Consider the following 10,384-nt stretch of genomic DNA (forward strand, 5'->3'; position numbering starts at 1 on the left):
GCAGGGGATCCACCTAGGGCTGTTGCTGCTTGAGAGGAAAAGAACATGCCATGACTGTTTTCCATAGCACAAGCATGCTGGGTTAACACAATACAATCTCAACACCCACTCATATTTCTTGGGACAGAGCTACTCTTTATGTAAACAGAGATCAAGTTCATTGCATCCTTATAAAGGACCCTGCTATCAAATTGTGTTTAGAATTGCACAGAGGTTCAGGAAGAGGGCAGGGTTCCTAGTTTCACTAATGAACTTTGTTTTCAAGCCTGTATCTTTTTTTTTAAACTCTTCTCTATTTCCCAGAAATGTATTCTGTTTTTTCAAACTTTAGCATTCATATCTCATATATCTAGCATGCTGATAGAGTCCAGCTCCGTACTTCTACTTCCTGTCCTTGGTAGTTTAACCTCTAGGCATTCACATTGCTTCACCACCACCCTTGAGCTATAGTTTTGTGATTCTTTGCCTATTGCTAGCCATTTCATATTGTTCTCTGCTGTTGTCAGAATATTTGGATTTGACATTCCTGTTAGTAAAAAGAAGTGACTAAACACGAAGAAACACAGAAGAGGTGACTCTTTTTGACTTCAGATTGTATGAATGCTGCTGTATATTGGTAGAGAGTGCAGAGCTGCTGGAGTGCTAGTTCTTCAGCTTGTGTAAAGCTGTGGTCATATGTATTTCTCCTTGTTAGGGAGTTCCTGCAGTGTCTGGAAAAGCTAGCCCCTTGACAAGAATCCCTTTGCTTTGTCTATGTTCTGGCTGAAGCAGAGTGCAGTCAGCCCTGAAGAAAATCACAGGTTCACCAGTTCTCTTTTCAATACTTCCATTTCTTTTATATCATTTTACTATTACTGACACTTTATGGCTGATCAGAGATGCCAAATTACAGCTCCAAGAAAAAGAAAACTTCTGTTCCCTTACGAGAACAGTATTTGCAGGATGAGAATTCATGCTGCACTGTTGCAAATGAATAGGCATCAGCTTGGAGCAAGGAGGTGACTGAGAGCTCATTCCAAATTTTTGCCTTGTTGTTGAGGTTACTAGTATGACAGTAGTTTTACAAAATGGACAACTGTCCTCTGCAGTGAGCAGTCACCATTAATCCTCACTTTGCTGAACCACTGAAGAACCCCAATGGCACTGCTTAGACTCAAAAACAAGTTTAATCTTTAATTCCATGTGGAAGCTGGCTATTAGGATAGCAGCTCCTAACCATAGTCTGACCTAAATATTATTCTCTGTCATGTTCTCTGTTGGAAATGATTTCCAGTCCGTCAAGTGTTTTCAGTGAGATGGATATATTGTCACTGCTTCTGTGGTGACTGTCAGTTTAGCAGTTAACACCTCTAATCTCAGTTGACTTAAAGTACCAACATAAATATAACTGGGATAGGAACTTGCCTTTCTGTTTCTAATGGGTCATGGGAAAGTAAGTTTATAATTTGTGAGCTGTGATTTGAGATGGTGCTGTGTTTGTGTTGAACTCTTCTGTCATGGCATATTTGCATTTATCAGGAGACCCCATTTGACTGGCCAACACATCCATGAGGCATGAGGTAAACATTGGTTGTAGGTACAGGGTTATGGCTGAACAGATAAAGCCTGTGTTTTTAGATAAGAGTGGTTCCTCAAATCTCCCTTTTTCTTTCTTGTTATAAATCCCTTTTTAGTTCATATTCCAGGACTCCTGCCAGGCTATAACTGTACTTCAACTTGTTTTTCAGAAAAGCCCCTAGAAGTTGGCTCAGTTGCTTAAAGCGTCCTTCACAGGACAGGCTGCTCTCAGTCATAGCGAATTTCTTTCTCTCTGATTGTTCATTTAGAGTAACATTCCCAAAGCCTTAATTCCAGGTCCTTGCATGGGCTTCTCCCTGGGACTTCAGGGGTCAAATTGTTGCAGACAGGAGGGTGTTAAAGGGGAGACAATTAGCACTGGGTTTCAGTAAAAGTATTAGTACTGCCTGCTTTGAGGGTGGCTCTTTCCCTGTAACCTTATTGCCCTAGACTCACAGCAGGTACAGTAGGTGACAGGCCTGACAGGACACAGTCCTATCAAATGGTGAAGAGGCAGTGTTTCTCTCAGGTCAAATACAGCTACTTTGACAAATCCTGTTTTTCCGAAGTGGAGGCTCACCACTGTTGTTCCACTGCTGGAATAACAGCAATCTAGCGGCCCTAGGGTGAAGAGCCTGAAAGGATGAAGGACGGTGAGGATTTGGACTGCTTCTCTATAAATTCCAGAATAACCAAGCATGTTCACAGGCACTAGAACGTGATCCTTCATTACTGGCAAACTTGCCAGCACATTCCATAGTGAGTTTGACATGTTCCAACCAGCAATTCCCTCAAACAGTTCCTGGGTGTGGGTTGGCAGTTAGGGAAGTCAAAGAACTATTCTCAAAAGGCAGATTGCTGCAGCCATCCAGTTTTAGGACTAACCAATTTACTAGCCTGGACGTGGCTGCTCTGCACCAGCTGACCTCCACGTGCTCAAGTTCATGTTCTAGTATAGATGTTGTTAAAGAGCCCAGAACAAACCAAGTCTCAGCACATGTTCAAGCAGGGTTTGATGCTGATGGAGTGATAGTCATTGGATCTTTTAAGTGGGTCGCTCCCACTCTTTCCTCATCTCCAGATCCAGAAGCTTGTCTTCTAACAGGACCTAGAGGAATCACAAGGTTGTCTTTGAGGCTTGCAAAAGGAGGCATTGTCCGGCACAGATCTGCCCTTGACTCTGGAGCAAGTGTCAGACCTTGAGGAGGAAGCAGAAGAGCTGCTGAAAGAAATGTCCCTGTGGCAGAGGCACGGCCAGGCTCTGCCATGTTGGGAGGGAGTTGCCAGGGAGAGAGTGGCCCCAGGCACCAACTGACCAAGAAAGAAGAGAGATGAAATTTTAACAATAAGGCACTGCCTGTGCTTTTGGGCAACTCAGAGGCTCTCTGTAATTGGTTATGGATTCCATGTGGTTTGGGGACTGAATGCTTTATGGCTATGCAGCACTCAAGATGCTGCACCAGGGGTTGCCAGCTGGGAAGGATGTGCGTACATGATGTGGATCTCAGGAAAGAAAGCAGCATGGAGGAGGATAGGTGCTGTCTATGTGATGGGAACACCTGCAGTCACCTGCTGGGAAAGCTGTGGATATCAGCCCTCTGTAATCTATCCTGGGGCCTGAAGTGACAGAAAGGTTGGTCACTCATGCTGTACGGGATCCAAAACACTGCCTGAACTAAATACTAGAAGTGGAAGTATCGTGAAAGCTGCTGGTGCAGATAGGGAAAAAGAGGGCCAGAAAGGAAGCCGAGATACAATTAGCCCTGTGGCTGTGGCACCTGGAGTCAGATTTTGGTTTCTTGATTTCCAGAGAGGAGGATGTGTGAGGCTGAAGAACCAAGTCCATTTCCTTTTTGTTTCAGCAGCATTCTGACTGCTAGCATGAAGCTCTGGTGCTGCACACTGAGATCCTCTTTCTGTCCTCCAAAAGCTTTCAAATTAATTTAATTTTCATTAAAATAGGACACCCTGACCAGTCACTGCTGGAAGGTCTTTAATCTATAGCAGACAAAATCCAGATGTTTCTGTGTTCATTATTTACTTTATGTCCTTTTGCTGACCCTGGTGCACCATCTAGAAACTGGTCTGTTTCTCTTTGTTAAATGACGCTGCTTCCATCTGCCCTTAGATATGGAGCCAGTAGCTCTGTTTTTGATGAAAGAAAACCAAACCAAACAACATCTCAAGGTTTGCTTGAGTCTACTTTTTTCCTCATGTCACTACCTTTCTTTTGACAACTTCTGTGGAAGTCTGTGCGTTACTAGCTTAGGGTTTGAATCCAGAGAAGGCTTGCAGTGAATAAAGTAGTAAATCAAAGCAGAAAGATGAAATGTACTGTGCTGGTACAGCTCCTGCCATGTGATTTGGAAAGGGACTATGTCATTGTTGGAAACTGTGATTTCTTTACCCAGCAGGAGCCTTGCTCAGGACTGTGTTTTTTAATGTTTGCTGTTGCACTATACCACTTTCCAAGAGCTCTCTCACAGGATTTGCAGGAGGTGGCAATCACTGAGCTGTATTATTTTACTGCTCTAAATATTTCTGTTTTCCGTATCTCTGCTTTTCCATTTTTACTACCTGTAGTTAACAGGTGTATAGGTTCTTGCTGTCTCTGAAAGAATACTAAATATGTAGTTGTCAGCTCAGATATTTTTGGGCATGTTGCAAAGTTGTCTAGGCAATCCTGTAGTACTATGCATAGCATCCCATACAGCATTCACCCCCTTAAGTGGTGGTCTCAGTAGTCAATCCAGATTTTGGATATGAAAAAAGAGAGCGAAATAAAAGACTAAATTATGAAAATTTTAACTATCTAGAATTTATTCCTGACAATAACTTACTTGCGTTTTCCAATTTGATAAGCTGAAAATCTTAAATCCAATATGGCAAGAAACCTAACCACCTGTTGTGCAAAGAAAGGTCTTAAAATTAAATATACAATTTTTTGTACAAAAGAAGGGAAGGATATGCATGAAATTCTGAAAACTGCTTATTCTTTATTGAAATAAAAATATGAAGCACTCATCTAGCTCACCTCAGATATTCTTACTCGACATATTTAACATTGTTAGAGATTAATATTCCAATTCTGAATGCAGGGAAGCAGTGTCTTTTTCCATTCCCATTGCTCATTCTCATGAATGAGCAACAGTTGAATTTTTGCAATTTCTACCCCACGTTCCAGCTGAGTAAATTTTGGGACTATAATATCAGTGTGTCCCTAGAGGAAAGAGTGTAAAATTTTGAAGGAAGAAAGGAGTCCTTTACAGTGATCACTGTGTGGGAAAGTGGTTAAGGATAAATAATACAACAGCTCCAAAGGGAATTGTGCAAGAGCCTGGAAACACATTTCTTGAAAGGATTTGAACACTGGGGAATTTCCAAAGTAAAACAGCAATGAAAGATGAGCAGGGAAAAAGAAAAGGACAGAAAAAAAACTCCAGAAGACTGAATTTCTCCATTCCTGCATGCTGTTCCTCTACTTCCTTGTGAACAAAGCAAACACTTTCTTGTATTCTTGCACAAGAGAAGTGTTTTACACCACCCGTTCAGAAAGAAGGGAAGTCATTATGAAGCAATGCTGTTATCCCTGGGACCCAGACAGACCTAGGAGCCTACATCTGTAGTTGCACAATCAGCAATAACCCTCTTTTTTTTGCACCAGGATGTGGCGAGGGCTGTATGTGAACTGCTTTTTCTCCTTCTGTCAGCCTCTTCATTGCTTTGCTTGTGGTGTACATGAGGATCATGAGGGCAGTTAAGAACCTGCACTTCCCCACCTCCCTTGCAGAGAAACTCAGCTTGCACTGTTTGCTTATGTGCTGGTTCCGGTGAGATCTTTATTGACTTGCAGCACTTACACATCTGGCTTGTATTTCCAGGAATTATCCTTCCCGGAAAGCTGGAAGTGCAGCAGGGAGAGAGGGCAGCAGCACTGAGTGCTTAGGCTGTGTTTAAGCTGGGGCACGAGAGGGGAGTCTAAGGCAAGCGTGAGTGAGTCTCTCCAGCAGCTTGTGGCTTCCCAGAGCACTCCTGGTCCCTTCCTACTCTTTCTGCACCAGCTGCACATGTTCTCCCTCCTCCGCTCCCTTCCTCCCTCTTTGAGCACCAGCTCTGTTGCTGGTGAATGTCACTGGATTCCAATAAGACGGTAGGAAACTGCAAAACTCCAGGGGGGATGCAGTGTGTATGCTCTCATTTCTCAGAAGGAGCTGCAGGGGTAGGCAGAGAAGGGGCCTGCTGTCTCCAGAGGCAAGTGGGATCTGTTTGGCTCCATTTGTTCTCTGAGCACTCCTGCTCATTTTGGAGAGGAGATGAAATCCAGATGCTTGTCCTGGTCTTGATTCCTGACTCAAAGATTTCAGTGTAATTAAGCACTTTGGAAAGGCTCACTTGTGCACAGCAGTACAGCTCTGTCATTTACCTGGGAATCCCAGAAAATCCTGGTCTCATTTTCTTTTCAGTTCTCATTTAGGGGATTTTAAAAAAGTATTTCCCCTCCTTGCAGCTCACTGAGATCTTACAAAGCATATGATGGTAGCTGTGTAGGCTGTTACATATAGGTACATGTGCATTTAATTATAAATACGTTATATTTAGTACTTTGATGTGAGTTGAAACCCTCTACAGATATCCTTTGGGGTCACTACCATAATACTTGGGCCTAATTTAGTCAATACAGAGTTCAGACAGAGTTTACTGTTGGTGTCTTTGGATGCACACAAAGCTCCCTTTTGTTTTCTAGCTGCTAGAGTAATTATACTAATGAGTTTTAGTCTTTAAGAAAACTGCTAGATTTGCTCCAGAAGAGCACTCAAGGGTTAAAGACTGAATCAGAAGGTTTCAGATTAAACTGTTAATCTGATACTGAGCATACCTCTGCTGTTACAGAAAGAATAAAATGCTGAAGCTGTGCAGTTAACTGTGCCTGGGTATACTCATCAAATGAAGTTAATGGAGGGAAGTTTCATGTGTCCCGCTAAGTAGAACCATGCAAATAATGGACTTCCAATACGTTGATTGAACTGTAGAGTAGAGGATGTTTAGATTTGCATTGACAGAGCATTTCTTTCAGGCATTACTTTATAACCAGTAGAAAAGGAAGGAGGAGGCAGCAGCTCTGCCTTTAACCTAGAAAAATCCAACAAAGGTATAGGAGTCCCTGAGGTTCTGCTGTGTCCTTTTTTTTTGTTTCGGTGATGTGAGAAATGGTGTGTGTCCTGTGACTGTCCTGTTCAAGTGCCTTCCTTTTGTTCATTCTTGCAGCCCACAAAGAGATCCCTCACAGTAGGAAACTGAAAGTTAGTGTGGAAAGTTAGTGAGGAAAATAATGCTGGAGTAGTGTTGTTGTCCTCTTCAAGATGTAGCTTTGCCCCTCTCAGTCATCTATCACTGCCCTGCTGCTGCACTCCTAACACATGGGCTGCTTGTCATCACCCTCCAACCTTTTCAAGGCTTGTAGTAGGAATCTGTTTAACCATTACAGCTGCAGCCAGAAGTGTGTTTTCAAGACTTAAGATGAAGTACCACCAAGTTTCTCAGCTAGAACCAGGAGAGTTGTTCCCTGGCATACTTTGGAATTAACAGGACAACTAAAAAGCTGTGATTCAGGAGTTACTGAAATATTAATCTCAGTGGAATATAAGTCCATGAGTAATTTTAGATCATGTTTCCCTTTTCTGATTTCAGTAACAAAAGAAGCAGAGTTTGGCTTCCTTGAATCAGAGGAGTTGATGGGCTTAACTTTCATCATGACTTCTGAGAAATGACAGGGGAAAGAGAGACATGAACATTAAGTTCTTCAGTACCAGGATTTTTGGTTTCTGAGTATCTAATTTTCCTTATATCTGAAAACTACACACATTTTATTTTTATGGGAGCAAACCCATGGCCCTCAATAAAGAAAACTTACTTGTGTGCAAAGGAAAACAGTGTGCAAAGGTTAGTGTTTCTCAGTTTCTGAAAAATTGTACTGAGACAAATGGGTGATGAGCACCAACATCTGTGGAACTCACAGCCATATCTCTTAGAAGGTTTGAACAGTAAATTCCCAGCATGTTGCCTATATTTTAGTCATTTGATTATTGTATAGAGACAACTGGTATTCCTGGGTTATAAATAAATGTGACTGGAGGAAGAGATGAACAGTGTATGAAACACATCCAGTTTGGCTTTTGGTTGCATGCTCTTGGAAACTTTGCATTGATTGAAACTTAATTTAGAGTTGGGAAACACAAAATGCACTTCATATTTATTACAACAAGAGCTTGGTGACTGTAGGCAATGATTGCAAGCAAACACCAGCAGAAAGAGGCATCCTCTTGAGTGTGTTGCAATGTAATTTGGACAGAGAAGAGACAGAGGCAAAAGAAGATGTTTAGGACACTAGCATGAGAATGCCTCATGAGTTTGGTATGTGTTTAGGGTTCTTGTAGTTTGTATTTTTAAAATATCAGATGGAGAGTGGTAATTTGAGGGTCCATATCTCAGTCACTTTTCTCTGCTGAGAAGAAATGTCTGGCTTTCTGTGAATGATGGTCTATTTTTCCCCTCAATCAAGGGAAAGCAGCACTGAAGAAAAGGAGGCATTTAGAAAACACAGTGCTTGAAATGCTATTTATGCCACAGACGTACTCTTTTGCTGCAGACAAGGCAGCAACCTGTTTTTATTTAGTCTGGCCCTGGACTGTCATGAATTCCACTTCAGCACAGAGGTCTCCATCTTTTCAGAAGATGGCTCCTTGATTTGCACCTCCAGCTTTATTCTGGTGAATGAAAAGCATGCATACAGCATGTGTAGATGCTGGTGCTCTTTGGGATTGTCTCCTCACCTCCAGGATCTTGAGGCTGGTTATGAGGGCTGGCTTTCAACCAGCAACCAGCTTTCTTTTCCTCAAACATAACTGATACAAGTCATCATTTGAAACCAGCTTCACTGTCAAAGAAGCAGGCTCCACAGGTGGCAGCTCAGTGTATCAAGAACATGTTGGAGCTTCAGGTAAAATTACATTGGCTTAGTGCAATATACTGCTGCCAAAACAACCGAAGGTGCATGCTGCCCCCAGCAAGGCTGAAGTAGAAGCTCCTGGTGCCACCAAAGCCTGCCCTGGTCCTTGTGGTCACTAGATGATGGGATTAGACTGACTAACTGCCCCGTGTACTCCTCCCACTGGTGAGACCCAGTGGGCGAGACCCTACAACATCTCTGCAATAACCTACAGGCAAGAGGAGTTTCTTCCTAACTCCTTCACTTAGTATTTTTGCTCTGCTCTTAAAATCTGAGGATTTCTAATCCTTCTTACCCTCCATAAGGTAGCTGTGGTGTTCACGTCAGCCTTATCAATGCCTGTACTTCAGATGTTAAATAATTTTCAAATTTGGTGTTTTGATTGAAGATTTTGACAAAGGTTGAACAGGACCCCAACAATATAAAGGACAATTTAAAGATACTGAGCCTGTTTGTTAGTTAATAAATGGTGATTTGCTTAATAATTGCAGTTCTAATTAAAATCTCCTTGAGTATATCTTAGCCTGTAAGGATCTTTAAATACCTGAGTTCCTTTTCACGCAATGTACAAAGCCCTTCAGGCTTGCAGTGGAGGAGCAGAGAGTGCAGTGCTGTGTGTGGAGATTTTTGCCAAGGCAAACTATGCTCCCAGACAATGATGGTAAATGTGAAAGTTTTGAGAAACAGCCATCAGACAAATAGAGGTCACGATCCTGAGTCCCAGCGTGTAAACAGCTAAGCAGCCTCTCACTTGGGAGGGTCACTGCAGACTTTGTAGCATAGTATGGTCAAAGTTGAGTGTTGCACTAACAAGGCTGGAAAGGTTACACATTGAAAAAGACAAGGAGGCTCAGTCTTCATTTACGTATCTAAAGGACAAATGGGTTTGCCAGCGGGAGGCATCTGTTAGTTGGACTAGGTCATAACCACATCTTGGCCTTCCCAGACATGGTCTGGGAGGTAAGACTCTCTTTTACCTTTCTTGCGTCTTCCAGGTCTCCTCCTTGGCAGCACAAGGGTAATTTTCTACATATGGATGTTTGATGTGCTGAGCTGAAAACCAAATTGAATGGAAATTTGGAGACTGCAGTTGAATTCTCCATGGCATTTGATGAAAGTAAGTGGGCAAAATCCACTTGAGCCTTGAGTCTGTTGGTACTGAATGGTCCAGGTTTCCTGCCTTGCTATGAAATTAAAGGGAAGAGCTTTCCCAAGAAACACCAGAATGATGATTCTTTAAGTATTATAGAGTAATATATCAAAAATGAATCATGAAAGTCATGTAAGGATTGAGAAATTTTACAAGATCAGCAATGTTTTGCAATGGGGTGAAATAAAGAGTCACATTAGAGCTGTGGAGGTTTGTTGCACATGTCAAGTATATTTGCCAAGTCAGAGATGTGGAGACCAAGAAATTATTCACCAGGGACCATGGGTTTATCTTGGACAAACACATGTATTTTTTCTGGACTGTTCTCAGTTCCCCAAGATAACCTTATGGGAAGATACAGCTACAGAAATGACTGTTTAGTCTATCAACTCCAGTTCTTGAGATATGATACATGAAATAGTATTACTTAGCTATGAGATAAAGTTTTAGTGGGTACAAGTTCAAAGTCTGTACTGAAATAGAGGTGTAAATCTGCACAGCTGAATTCCCCTTCTCCCAAATCTAGCTGGAAAAGGATCACAGGGAACATCTTTTAGAAAAATTGCAGGCAGATGTGGAGCTGTATCTTTAACTTCTTAAGTGCAAGGAGAACTGTATAATTAAGAGGCTCTTAAAGAGCTAGCTGGGGCCAGTTGCATTATGTAGCAATT

The sequence above is a fragment of the Falco punctatus genome (genome assembly GCF_963210335.1).
Source record: "Falco punctatus genome assembly, chromosome: 1".
Lineage (NCBI taxonomy): Eukaryota > Metazoa > Chordata > Aves > Falconiformes > Falconidae > Falco > Falco punctatus.